The sequence below is a fragment of the Ictidomys tridecemlineatus genome, chromosome 2 (genome assembly GCF_052094955.1).
Source record: "Ictidomys tridecemlineatus isolate mIctTri1 chromosome 2, mIctTri1.hap1, whole genome shotgun sequence".
Taxonomy (NCBI): Eukaryota; Metazoa; Chordata; class Mammalia; order Rodentia; family Sciuridae; genus Ictidomys; species Ictidomys tridecemlineatus.
Genome location: NC_135478.1, coordinates 208,849,484 through 208,864,353, shown reverse-complemented (window position 1 = coordinate 208,864,353; position 14,870 = coordinate 208,849,484).

The window sequence follows — 14,870 nt, the reverse complement described above, 5'->3', positions numbered from 1 at the left end:
GAGTACAATTTGGAAGTCCAAGGCCTTTTGAGAGGCCACACAGAGGCATTCCAGGGAGAAAATGCTCAGAAAAGGAGGATAATTAACATTTGCACCAACTTGGAAATTCACATAGGACTTAACACACAATGATAAGCCAGGTATTCCATGATGGTCCCTTTGAAATTCCATTGCCTAGGGATGTAGGCCAAGGACCATGACAGTGCAAGGCATTCATTATGCATGTGTTTGTGGGGATGCTGCTGTAAACAACCAATGAGCCACCAGTCACATAAAAATACAGCACAGACAAATATGGATAGTGCGTAACACTTGATAACGACAGCACATGCCTGGGCGTCTGGCTGCATATTTACTGTATTATGCTTTTGCTTTTGTTGCTGCTGGGGATGGAACCTGGGCCAGGCAAGCGCTCTGCTGTGGAGCCACATGCCCAGCCTATACTATACTTTTTATTGTTATTTTACTTATAAAATAAAATTATATAAAATTTATATACTACTTATAAAAATAAAATTACCGTGAAATGGTATGCTCTTATGCCTAAAGCAGCCTCCCACACATTTACTTACTTATTTATGAGTTACAGGTGAACACAATATCTTTATTTTATTTTCGTGGGGTGCTAAGGATCGAACCCAGTGCCTCCCGCATGCCAGGCGAGCGCTTCACCTCAGAGCCACAACCCCAGCCAGTCTCCCGCATCTTGTGCTTACTGTATCTCCTAATTGCACCAGGAATCATCTAGATTTCTATAAGTCACTTCTATGATGAAGTTGCCTTAAGCATGTGTTTCTTAGAACGTGTCCCTGCCATTAGGTGACCCATGACTGTCCTGTGTTTCACTTAACCAACTCCCCGAACCTGAGACCGTATTGCCCGCACTTGGAGGGCCTGGTAGGGCTGGGTTTCCATCCAGGAAGCAGGTTTCATCCCAAAGCTTTTCTCAATGCATCCAACTCTCTACTGGAGAGTCTGCGGGAAGCCAGAAGGGGAGAGTTGGTGTCAGGGGCCATCCGTTTCCAAGGGGGCGAGGACAGAGTTTTCTTTGAGTGGTGGGGGGGTGGGGTGGGGGGGTGAGGAGGCAGGAGAGCACAACCACAGGGTCCCAAGGAAGACCTGAGCTTCCTCATTAGAATAAGGGGGTTTGAAACCAGGTGTGGTGGTGCACGCCTGTAATCCCAGCGGCTCAGGAGGCTGAGGCAGGATCACAAGTTCAAAGCCAGCCTCAGCAATTTAGGGAGACCCTGTCTCAAAACATAAAAAGGGCTGGGGAACCAGGTGTGGTGGCGTATGCCTATAATCCCAGCGGCTCTGGAGGCTGAGGCAGGAGGACTGTGAGTTCAAAGCCAGCTTCAGCAAAAGCGAGGCACTAAGTAACTCAGTGAGATCCTGACTCTAAATAAAAATATATAAGGTAGGACTGAGGATGTCAGTGGTCGAGTGCTCCTGAGTTCAATCCCTGGTACCCTTCCGAAAAGGTGAGGCAGCTAGGGATGTGGCTCAGTGGTTAAGAATTCCTGGGTTCAGAGGCTGGGATTGTGGCTCAGTGGGAGAGCAAACACGTGAGGGCCCTGGCTCTGCTCCTCAGCACCACATAAAAATAAATAAATGAAATAAAGGCATTGTGGCCAACTACAACTAAAAAATAATATAAATAAAGTTAAAAAGAAAAAAAGAATTCTTGGGTTCAATCCCTGAAGCAAAAAAAAAAAAAAAAAAAAAAAAAAAGAAGAAGAAGAAGGAAGATTGTGGTGGATTTCAGGTCACATATTGCCACCAGAGTGCCCTGGGGGAAACCTGGGATGTGGGGCTAGAGACTTGCCCTGGGCCATGATGTTTTAGTCAGCTATTTATTTCACTGCTGTGACTAAAAGGACCTGACCAGAACAACTGTAAAGGAGGAAAGGCTTATTTGGGGGCTCATGGGTTCAGAGGTATCAGTCCATAGACAGCAGACTCTTATTTCTCGGGGCTCAAGGTGAGGCAGAACGTCATGGTGGAAGAGTGTGGTGGTGGGAAGCAGCTCACATCATGATCAGAAAGCAGAGAGAGACTTGCCAGATGTAAAATGCATATCCAAAGCCACGCTCCCAATTCCCACCTCCTCTGGCCACTCGCTGCCACTTCAGTTACAGCTCAGTTAATCCCCAAAGGCATTAATCCACTGATGAGGTTAAGGCTCTCCCAGCCTAATAATTTTCCCTCGGAACCTTCTCATTGTCTCACAGATGAGCTTTTGGGGGACACCACATTTAAAACCGTGACACGTGAGCTCTGGCAGCCTCAACTTGTGTGTTTTCATTTGTGTTTTGTGATGCTGGGGACGGAACCCAGGCCCTTCTTCACGCTGGGCAAGCGCTCCACCACTGAACTTCACCCCAGCCCCAGCCTTCAACTGTTGACCTTGGGGATATTTAAACTCTGTGAGCTTCTTGTCAGTTCCCTTCATTGTAAAAAAGGAGACTGAAACTACAACAATAACAACCCAGCCACAGCCACCAGGTCTCAAGGTCAATGTGGAGATCAAGTGAGTTCGTGCCTGTGCGCGGGCTCTCGTGACTTACACCGTGATAGCTGAGCAGGCTTTCACTCGCGTTACAGACGTTTTTACTCCATTCCACGATGCCCTGAGGACCCGGTGATGAAAGAAGCGGAAAGCCACAATGGTGCTTGTCCTCACAGGACAGATCTGCCTCCATTCCCCTGGTCCCTGTGTTAGTCCCATGAGCCAGTGCAGCAGGTTGGGACAGCTCTTTAAGCATTGTGTCATTATTTGCATAGCCGTTAGTCTAAGAATTCAGTGACTTGATTTATATGACACATCAGACACATAATTATGTCTGTCACGCTTAGCTCTTTCTCCAAAAGCACCCTCAAGGTCACACAGACCCAGTCACTGGCTAAATTACTCTATCTGCTCAGTGCAGATGCCTAAGATGCTTCCAGACTCCTTCCCCATGGGGCTCTGGATGTCACAGCAATCGTCCCGTCTCAGCCCGGAACATGCTCTGTGTTCTGCTTCCCCAAATAGACTCCAGGCTCCTGGGAGGGAGGGACCGACACAGCCAGCCGGACTCTCCCTCCGTGGTGACACTGGAAGGGTCAGGGAAACTGTCCACTCTCACCAAGTCGCCGAGGGATCCTTCCCAGCTTTAGGTCCATTGGCTTCCTTTCTGGCCTGTCACTGACCTATGGAAGGGTCAGGAAGTGCCTCACACTCAAGGTTCAGGAAGCATCATTTAATAGCAGAAGGCACCAAACAAACCCAGCCCAAAGACTAGCCTGGACTGTATTTCCCTCCCTCCCTGAGTCGCAGGGCCACACCCAACACCTGTGAGCCACTCACCAACCTCCTGCCCATCTCCGGGTTCTAGCCCCAGCTGACACCTCTACAGGCACCATGTTCTGGGGCAGGCCACCTAACGGTGTGCCATGGTCCCTCAGGCCCCTGAAACGATGGCCCCGCTGGGTGCTGTTGATGTCAATATCTGCCCGGTCACTTGCTGACCACGTCCAGCTACTGCAGGCTGGTCACAGAGGTCGATCGCTGGTTCACCCCCAGTAGAGATGTCACAGAGGCATCTCTCTGTTCCTGTTTTCTCCATGATCCAGTCCCCTTCCTACAGGAGCTAGCCCAGAGGACAGCCTTGGAAACAGATCCTGTCTGGCCTCAGCACTGAATCTGCTCTGACCTGGGCCTGTTCTAGGACATCAGTGAAGTGCCTGATTCTTTTGTCCCTTAGGAAGAATCTGCTGCCTGAGCTGCCTGAGCAGGTGCAGGCCTCCCTCTGGTAAGCACGGCCTCCTTTGCAAACCGGCAGGGCCCCAGCTTATGCACAGAACCACATGGAGTCTCCCAGTGTTTTGAGCTGGCCCTCTCAGGCCTGAAGGTGCATGGGTGGGCTGCATGAACCTTCAGCCATGGGACCACCTGGGCTATGCTTTCTACTTTCAAACTTGCTCTTCCTGGGGGAAGCTTCATTCAACCAGTCTTCAACCCTTTCCGAGTCCCAAACCTTACCCTCAATTCTGAGGACAAGCCAGACTTCATCCCTGGCCACCACAGCACTGAAGTTTACATGGGAGTGAGAGGGGCAGATAACAGAGTGTATGAATTATAACCAGACAGTTTCAGGCAGTAAAATGCTACCATGAGAACAGAGCCTGACGCTCTGTCCAAGGATGCACGGGGCACTCCGTCAATGTCCTCCTGGAGGCCTCTCCAAGGAGGTGAGCGTTAGGCTGAGATCTGAGGACCACAGGGGTCAGTCATGGAATGGGGACAGCAGAGACTCCGAGGGTAGAATAGCAGTCAGAGGAGACTGGTGGCACTTGGGCAGGCAATCGAGAACGGACCTCTGTCTGTCCTGTCCCTAGGCAGTAGGAAAGGGTGAAGGGGAGTCAGTCCTTGCTCTGGAAGGAATTCTTTCTGGAGCCCAAACCGTTCTCATCTCCACCAGCAACACAAACTTGCTGCCCTCTCTTTGAGTCTCTTGTGCACAGCTCACACCTCATGCATGCTGATCCTACTGCCCATGTGCCCTTCCACGCACCCCTCTGCCCTGGCAAACGTCTACTTAATCACTAAGATCCAGCTCAAAACCTTCCTCCTCTGAGAAGCCTCAGATAGCTCCTGCCTGTTCTGCATGGCACTTCTGTTTCAAGTGACATTGGAGTGGGCCCTGGAGGCAGACCCTACCCTGATTCCAATCCAAGAGCTGTGTGCCTTGGCGTATCAGTTTCCCAGGGCTGCTATAACTAAGTACCTCACACTGGGTGGCTTGTTTTGTTTTGTTGGTACTGGGGATTGAACTTAGGTCCACTTAACCACTGAGCCACATCCCCAGCCCACCCCCTTTTTAATACCTTTATTTATTTAATATATTTTAAATTTATTTAAATAAACACCTTTATATATTTAAATAATAAATACCTTTATTTTATTTATTTATTTATATGCAGTGCTGAGGATCTAACCCAGAGCCTCTCATTGCTGAGCAAGTGCTCTGCCACTGAGCCACAACCTCAGCCCCATCCCCAGCCCTTTTTATGTTATATTTTGAGACAGGGCCTCACTTTTTTGCTTAGGGCCTCACTAAATTGCTGAGACTGGCTTTGAACCCTGGATCCTCCTGCCTCGGCCTCCCAAGTTGCTGGATTACAGGTGTGTGTCACCATGCCCTGCTCTGGGTGGCTTTCAACAATAGAAACTGATGGTCTCCCAGTTCTGGAGGCTGGAAATCTGTAATCAGGCTGTGGGCCATGTGGGACTCAGGGAGAATCTGTTGGGTGCCTCTCTCTGGCTGGGGTGGCCAGCAATCCTTGGCATTCATTGGTTTGTCGACTTGGTGCTCCAATCTCTGCCTTCATTTCCACATGGCCATCTTCCCTTGAGAGACTCAGTATCGTCACATGGCACTGCCCTCTGTCTTGAATCCTTGGTGACGGGGTTGGAATCCGGGGCCTCACACGTGATAGGCAAGTGCTCTATCACTGAGCTACAACTCCAGACCTCAAACTTTCTTGGATAAGTTTGTTTGTTTGATGGTTTGGCTTTTGGTGCTGGGGTTGAATCCAGGTCCCCCACATGCTAAGCATGGGCTCTACCACTGAACCACACATCACCTGCCCCTCACAATTTTAGAGTTTTCTTCCTTCCTTCCTTCCTTCCTTCCTTTCTTTCTTTCTTTCTTTCTTTCTTTCTTTTCTCCCGATGGTTTGGCTTTTGGTGCTGGGGTTGAATCCAGGTCCCCCACATGCTAAGCATGGGCTCTACCACTGAACCACACATCACCTGCCCCTCACAATTTTAGAGTTCTTTCTTTCTTTCTTTCTTTCTTTCTTTCTTTCTTTCTTTCTTTCTTTCTTTCTTTCTTTCTTTCTTTCTTTCTTTCTTTTCTCCCTCCCTCCCTCCCTCCCTCCCTTCCTTCCTTCCTGGAATAAGTTCTTAACGAGCTTTGGGCTCCTAATGTCTATCAATTTTTGTGAAATTATTAAGTCAAAATTGCCTCCAGGGGCCAGGGATGTGGCTCAGTGGTAGAGCCCTCTCCGAGCATGCGGGAGGCTCGGGGTTCTGGTCCCCAGCACAAAGAAAAAAGGCCTCTGCAATCATTATCTCAAAATATCTCAAATTATCATATATTTAAAAAAACCTTCCTAAAGTATATGAAGGGCAGAATGAATTACTGTTAATGGATCTTTTAATTAATGATTATCATAAGTGATATATCAGGGAACATTTACGAGACAGCAATGCTGTGCTACATATTCATTTTATGGTTCATATGTGCCTTTTCCAGGGTAATCAGTGTGATTTGTACATTTTTAAGAGCTTCAGAGCATATGTTTATTATTTTAAGTGATTATGAAGGCTTATAGTTCTTTGCCCTTATAGCTCTCCAGTCACATCTGGATATTTTGATGTCAAGCTCTTATTTCAGAATGAAAGCTCCAACTACAGCATTATTTTTATGGAGACAATATGATCTGCTTTACAACGACTTACTTTCTGATTAGTTTCCCGGGCAGGAAATGGAGAAGAGCCATTAATTCTTGTGTGTGTGTGTGTGTGTGTGTTGCTGGGGATTGAACCCAGGGCCTTGTGCATGCAGGGCAAGCACTCTATCAACTGAACTGTATCCCCAGCCCAAAGAGTAATTAATTCTTTTTTTTTTTTAAGAGAGAGTGAGAGAGATAGAGTGAGAGAGAGAGAGAGAGAACTTTAATATTTATTTTTTAGTTTTCGGCAGACACAACATCTTTGTTTGTATGTGGTGCTGAGGATCGAACCCGGGCCACACGCATGCCAGGCGAGCGCGATACCCTTGAGCCACATCCCCAGCCCCAGTAATTAATTCTTAAAAAATTACTTTCACTCCCTCCTCTCTCTTCCTTCCCTATTCTCCACCGGATCCCAGGCATCCCCAGCTAAAGACCAAAGTGGACCTGTCTCAACGCATCCTGAACAGAGCTCCTTGCAGAGAGGGCTCCAGCTTTCTGAGATATTCATCTTGGGGGCCCAATTCCTAACAGATATTGTGCACATGATAAGCTCATTAAGTAGTAGATTTTAATTGATGGGCTGTTATATTATTGAATATCCTCATCCAAAGTCCACACATAAAAAATATATAAATATTTTGTATATATATACAGGTGTGTGTGTGTGTGTAGGCTTATGCATAGAGTATCTGGATACAAAAAACACTAAGAACATTAGTTGCCTATGGGGTGGGGAATGAGTGGCTAAGGGATATGATAAGAAGGAGATCAGTCATTATACTTCGCTTTTTGCAGTGGGTTTGAACCCAGGGGATCTCTACCACTGAGCTATGTGCCCAGCCCTTTTTATGTTTTGAGACAGGGTCTCACTAAGCTGCCGAGGCTAGCCTCGAACTTCCAATCCTTCTGCCCCCGCCTCCCGTGTTGCTGGGATTACAGGTATGCACCACTGCACCTGTATTACTTGTACTTTTTGAATGACGTGACTTATTATCTATTCCAAAATTTATTTGAAGTTGCTCTTCCTCCCCAGTCAACATCTAGATATGCATATTTTTGCCCTTACAATTACGTAGCTTCATAAAGCTTAGGATTTGTCGTGCTTCAAGTCATGCATATGTAATTTCCCAGTTAGATCTTAAACGTCTAAAAAAGCCTGATATCGTGCTTTTCATTCACTCTACCCTCCCAACTATGCATGAAGCTCATCCTGGTCCCCAGAACTGCCTGTGGCTGAATCCAGCGCCTTAGTGTTTGCCGTGATTTCAATCAGCAAACATTCATGCAACTGCTTCTGGGAGCCGGGGAGCCAGCCACGGGCATAAAGCAGAAGCATCCTCTACTTCAGGAGAAGGGGCATCAGTGTGGCTGCCACCATTTATCAGAGCTCGGCAGGAACCCGAGGTGATATGAACAGAGCTCCGCAGGGCGGGAAAATGCAGACTACTGGCTTTGCAATTGGGGCACTTTTAAGCCAGACTTCAAAAACGCAGAGGGTGCCCAGCGAGAAAGGACTTCCACCTGAAGGGCACAGCTCTTCAAGCAGCCATGGCAGCGTGCTTCAGAGTGGGCTGTTGACTGTGTGGCTTTTGAAGGCTAACTCTGCCTCTCCCTGGGTGACTTGGGGCACATTATTTAACCCGATAGGATCTGGCTTTCTTATCTGTAAGTTAGGAAGACAATAGTTACTTCTTCATAGGTTTGTTGTGAAAATTAAATGAGATAATTCAGTGAGGACCCAGCACAAAGTGAATGTATAGCAAACGGTAGCTATTATTAGATCATAGATTATCACCTGATGCATTGGGGGGAAAAAACATCTGCGAGGCTGGAATCCAAGGGTAGAAATTTCACAGACAACTCCAGGCTAGCTAACTTTCTGTAGCCCCAGCAGTACTGTGAAGGGCTGGAGTGCTTGTCTCCCATAATCAAGGCCCTGGGTTCAAGCCCCAGTACTGTAGAAAAGAATGAAAGAGAGGGAAGGAAGGAAAGAGGGAAAGAAACAGGGAATAGTTCTGGCAAAAGCTTGGGTATGCTCTTCTTCTGTCACTCCTAAGAAAGCTGGCCTGTAATCCTAGCGGCTCGGAAGGCTGAGGCAGGAGGATTGCAAGTTCAAAGCCAGCCTCAGCAACAGCAAGGCACTAAGCAACTCAGTGAGACCCTGTCTCTAAATAAGATACAAATAGGGCTGGGGATGTGGCTCAGTGGTTGAGTGCCCCTGAGTTCAATCCCCAGCACATACACATACCCAAAAAAAGGAAGGAAGGAAGGAGGAAGAGAGGGAAGAAAAGTAAAGAAAAGAAGGGAGGAAAATGCTGGTGGGTCATGCAAGGAAGCTGAGCTCAGGGGTGGTCCACATGGCGGTGTCCTGGGGATTGGGAATGTCCAGGGCGCTGGGCAGAAGGAGGAAGCCTGGAGCCTTATTTCTAGGTATAAAGCAACAGGCTGGGGCAGCCTATCAACAGTAGCACAGACAGGACAGTCTTGATCCTGTAGTAGTCAGCTGCTGTTAGAAAAGCGAAGGCCCCTTCTGTCACCAGATGATGAAGGGGAGCGGGGAAGGGGAGGTGCAAGGAGATATCTTCATTAGCGTGGGACCCAGGGTTACTTCTAAAGAGTCTGAACTATTTTACCCGGTAAATTTGCAGCCTGAACAGAAGAACTTGGGTGTAAGAACTCCTTGGAAGAGCTTAGATCCCTCCCAAGAGGTGAAAGAGTGCTTGCTTCCCAAGGAAACAGGGAGAGGAACGGACCCTGCATCTCAGTCGCCCTCCTATACCCATTACGGTCTCTGTCTAGGGTGTCACGGGTAAAAGGCTCAGAGCAAAGAGCATGGAGAAGGTACCCCAAGGTCTGAAAGTTGAAAGAACAGAATCTTGAGGAGCTCTGGGCTGTAAGAGGCAGTGTCCATCCCTGGAGTTGGAATGCTTTGCCCTGGTCAGTATTAGAGAGCTACATGCATCGAGTCCACAAGAGACTGCAATGAAATAGTAACAGTCATATGAACAAATCTGATAGCTGCAAAGAAAGTTGGGTTTTTCAAATGCTTCAATGGTTTTACCGGCAGAGTTTGGTCTTGTGTTTCAAAAAGGAGTTAGGACAGATATCCTTTCCCTCCTTTCACAGATAGGGAACTACACTTGAAGAGTTCCTGCTATCATAAGCAGGCAGATTGTGGAGCAGAGTAGAAACAAAACCTTTTTTTTTTTTTTTCTCTGCAATGCTTAAGACAGTATCCAGTGCCTCGTGCATGCCAGGCAAGTGCTTTACCACTGATCTACACTGCCAGCTAAAAATGCAATTGGTTGGGGGTGGGTAGTAGGGATTGAACTCAGGGGCACTCGACCACTGAGCCACAATCCCCAGCCTATTTTGTATTTTATTTAGAGACAGAGTCTCTAAATAAAGTTGCTTAGCACCTCTCTTTTGTTGAAGCTGGCTTTGAAATTGTAATCCTCCTGCTGGGCAATTCAAAACACAATTTTTTCTTTTCTTCCTTTTTTTTAGAGAGAGAGAGAGAGAGAATTTTTTTAATATTTATTTTTTAGTTCTTGGCAGACACAACATCATTGTTTGAATGTGGTGCTGAGGATGGAACCCGTGCCGCACGCATGCCAGGCGAGCACGCTATTGCTTGAGCCACATCCCCAGCCCATAAAAGACAATTTTTTCCTTCTTAAATTATCTCTGGAGATTGCTCCATTTTTCCAGCCAGTATTTCCTGAGCACATACTAAAGCCAGGCACTGTGGTCGGGATGGAGGCAGGAACACAGACATGGCGGTGACCTTTTGTTTTGAGTGCAGTAGGGAGGACCATATTGCACATACAGAGAGATAGATCTAGAAACGCATGCACCAGTCACGCTCTGAAGGAAGAGAAGGGGCTGTCCTGGGAGACCTCTTAAGCTGTAGGCTTCTCTAAGTCCGTGAAGCCCGTGATCTTTCTGTCTTTCTTTGCATCCAATTCAGGGGCTTGCACGTGCTACATAAGCACTTTACCACTGAGCTCCAGCCCAATCAGTGATTTTGTTCAAACTCCTGAGCTATACAATTGTGAGGATTCTTTCCAATTTGAGAATTTTATAGTTCCTACTTGATCTCTGCAAAAATCAGGGAGTTCCCCCCTCCCCCCACCCCCCACCCCACCCCCACACTGTTAAAGGCTGGCCTCTCTTTCTGGTGAAGACAGGCAGCTCCCACCACTCAGCTGTGTGCCTCTGGAGGGCAATTGTTATCAAAACGCCCCTGTGACATGGGGAGGAACAATGCTTCAGAGGTTCATGAAGTCATGGGAACGTCCCCTGCTAAATCTGAACCTCCAGTTGCTGTTAATTGTCCCTATCTGGCCAGTGTGTTTACCTTTGAGGGTCTGCAGCCCTGTCCCCTGGGGCTCCTGGCAGGACTGCTGGGTGGTACTCATTCTGAAGAACACCTGAACTACTGACTTTCCCCACGTACCCAAAGCTTCCCCAATGGAAAGTGTACCCCAAGACGGAAGTAATAATGGGGCTACCTAAAACCCGGGTGTTGTTCACCAAACTACCAGGAAGGTGAATACAAATCTTTAACAATTACCAACCAAGTAAGACAGTTTAGAAAACCCCCGGAAAGGCGAACAATAGCATGAAGACGTGGGGGTGCGGTGGTAATTTCTTATTTTTTTTTTTAAATATTTATTTTTTAGTTCTTGGCGGACACAACATCTTTGTTGTATGTGGTGCTGAGGATCGAACCCAGGCCGCACGCATGCCAGGCGAGCGCACTACCGCTTGAGCCACATCCCCAGCCCTGATTTTTTTAAAAAATAGTTTTTTAGTTGTAGTCAGACACAATACCTTTATTTTATTTATTTATTTATATGTGGTGCTGAGGATTAAACCCAGTGCCTCACACATGCTAGGCGAGCGCCCTACCACTGAGCCCCAGCCCCAGCCCGAAGCAATTTCTGATTTTCACTGGTGGAGGAAATAGCCTGTATCTGTGAGGGGTCCTGTGATTCAAAGCCAATCTTTTGCACTTTCTAACTTGGATGCAAGGCATGGTCTCCTGTGCATTGTGTGAAGCAGGTTAAGTAACGGCCAACTGTGAGGCTGAGCCATGGCCACTTTTATTTGGGTTGGGTGGGTTTTGTTGGGGATACAGGGTAGGGCTGGTGTGACTGTGTACAAGGGAGGGGTGTGGGTCAACCAATCACTTCCTTGTATCAAGGAAGCACTCAAGGTCGGCATCCTATATTCATCTGCATCCTATATTGTCTGCTCCTGGGAGCAGACATTTCATCTTTTAACTGTTTATGAGACACAGTAGCCAAACGGTGGTACAATGAACATCAGTGTGCAGTTACAACACTTTCATTCACTCTTTGAATGGGAGTGGCTTAGAAGTCAGGCTGGAGGGGGTGAATCCTGACTCTGCTGGGTGATCTCAGGCACTTTCCCACGAGAGCCTCAATGCCCTATCAGTAAATCAGGATTAATGGTAGCACCTACTTCATGGAACTGTTGTGAAGATTAAACAGGGCTGTGTTTTTATCTGGCTTGGTGCTGGCACCCACGGTGAGGATCAATAAACTCCAGCTATTAGTCACAATGTGATTAATAAGGAATGAACACTTAAAGAGTTTCCTGAAGCCCAAAGCAAGTGGATAGCTGAGCAAAGACTAGAAACACAACTACTTATTTATTCATTCATTTTTGCAGGGTTGGGGACCAGACCCTGGTACGTGCTGTGGTTAAAACGTTTCCCCAAATTTCATGGATGGAAACCTAATCCCCAATGCAGCGTATCCCCAGTGTTGAGAGATGAGACTCTGGGAGGTGATTAGTCAGGAGGGCCCTGCCATCATGAATGGATGAATGAGTTATCTTGTTGTCAAGTTGAGCTCTCTCTAGCGTGCCTGCTCCGTGTTGCCCTGTGATGCCCTCTGCCATGCAATGGTGCAGCAAGAGGCCTTCAGCAGAAGCCCAGAATATGCCAGCACCTTTGCTCTGAAACATTCCAGCCTCCAAAACTAGGAGCTAGATAAAATTGTATCCTTTATAAGTTACTCAGTCTCAGGGATTCAGATATAGCAATAGAAAATGGACAAAGTCACAAGTATTTAACTATCCAGAACTTATGTACCAGATGCTGTGTTAAGTATTAAATGCACATGAAATCAAGTGAAATTCTGCAGGATGCAGTGGTGCAGGCCTATAATTCCAGTGACTTGGGAGGCTGAGGCAGGAAGATCACAAGTTTGAGGCTAGCCTCAGTAACTTAGTGAAGCCTTAAGCAACTTAGTAAACCCTATCTTTTGTTTTGTTTTGTTTTGAATATTTATTTTTTAGTTGTAGTTGGACGCAATACCTTTATTTATTTATTTATTTATTTTTATGTGGTGCTAAGGATCGAACCCGGGGCCTCGCTCATTCGAGGCAAGCGCTCTACTGCTGAGCCACAATCCCAGCACCAATAGACCCTGTCTTAAAAAGAAAAAAAGGAAAAATAAAAGACTGGGAATGTAGTTCAATGGTAAAGAGCCTCTGGGCATTTACAGGGTATTTATAGTACCAAATAAATAAATAAATAAATAAAGTGAGGTTCTTGCCTTCAAAGGAAGAACTAGAAGTCTGTAACAAAACATGTGAAGTCAGACAGTAGATTAAGTCACTAATAAAAGGCAAGGGTTATTCAGGTAGGAAATGGTTATTTCTGGCCTGAGGGGCAGAGGCCAGATCAGAACTGGCTACACCATAACTGCGCCTTTGAATGGACTTTGGCATCCGCAAAGACTTGAGAGTAAATCTCAAAGATCAGAGTTGAGACTCAAAGGCCACCTACCAGGCAATGGGAGGGAAGAGGGAAAGGTTAATTGGGGCTAGAACTTGGAAGGCCTTGAGCACCACATTAGGGAATCTGGGCAAGAGGAAAGTTGAAGAGTTGAAGAGTTTGAGCAGGTAATGAATATGGTCACTTCTGAATCTGAGACCAACACTCTGGTGGGTTGGTGGCAGGTGAAGGGAAGGCAGGAGAGGAGAGAGGTGCAGGTGCAAGCACCAGGCACCGCCCAGAGTTCAGAGGGCAGCAGGACACGGCTCTTCCTTGAGGTGCTCAGAGCTTGTCTGAAGATGCAGCATCCCCACATCAACATCCAAGGAGGAAGCCACATGACAAAGTCACATCCACCTTCGGGTGCATGCCAGGGAAGTAAGGTTTTCCCTTCCTCGTCTGTATAACCAGGTAATGGTAACACATTTCCCTTTCTGGATTTATGAGAATTCCATCAAGTGAAGAAGTGAGGTGCTGCCATCCTGCCCAGGGTATAGGTGAAGCTCGACTCAGCACCACGTGGGTGCAGGCTCTGGCCTGGTCAGCATCCAGGGTGAAAGCAGCTAAAGGCAGGCTGTTTCATTCCTCTGCATGAGCACAGCCATGGGAAGATGGCCCTGGGCTCAGAGAGCCTAGGGAGCAGGCTGGAGTGGACCATGGGGGCTGAGCCAGGCTCAGGCTTCTTACCTTTCAACCCTGTGATTCCATCTCCACAGTGCACCTCTTTTGCTCCTGCTATTGTCTAGACCGGGCCCCTGAGTATGCCGCACAGCCTCAGTGTCAACACGTTTGAAGTTGGACTCATCATGTTCTCCATGTTTCTTTTCCTCATCTCCGTCTCAGTTAATGCCATTCCCTCTCACATCCAACCCTGGCACTCAGATGATGCCCCCAGCCACCCATGCTGGAAGCCTGGACCCCTGAAGCACCTGTCTGCCTCAACACACCTCACACACTGTGCCCACTGTGCACATCCTTCTGCCCTCCAAACACCTCTCACATCAGCCCCTTCTCTCCTCTCCTGCCACCACTGCCCAAGTTCAAGGCCTTCAGGACTGCTGCCCTTGCTCACCTCCATTCTCTGGTCCCGAAGTCCACTGCAACTAGAATGATCTTGATCACGTGGAAAGAGGGTTTTGCCCCTCCCTCTTTACAGCTCTTTGGGGATTCCGGTCTTCAAGATCCTGCCTCCATGCACCTCTCCAGGCTCATTTCCCATTGATGTCACACCACCTGTGCTCGGATTAGGAAAAAATTTCGGCTGATCTCAACTCTTTGCTTTTCCCTGTGGCTCCACTTGCCTGGATGCCTTCCCATTCATTCTCTCTTCCCTTGGTGAAGTCCTCATCTTCCTCAGAGACCCATGTCCCTCCTCCAGGAGCCTTTGCTGATAGGTGGTCTTGCTCTCTGCTGTCTGTGTGTCTGCCTGCACCATGGATCACAGCCCCTACCAAAAGCTAGCCATGTGTGTGTATGGGTGTTGCTTTTCCCTAGAGGTAGAGGCTACACTGCTTGTGTTTGCATTCTCAGTGTGGTGCTCAGACTTGGCACACTC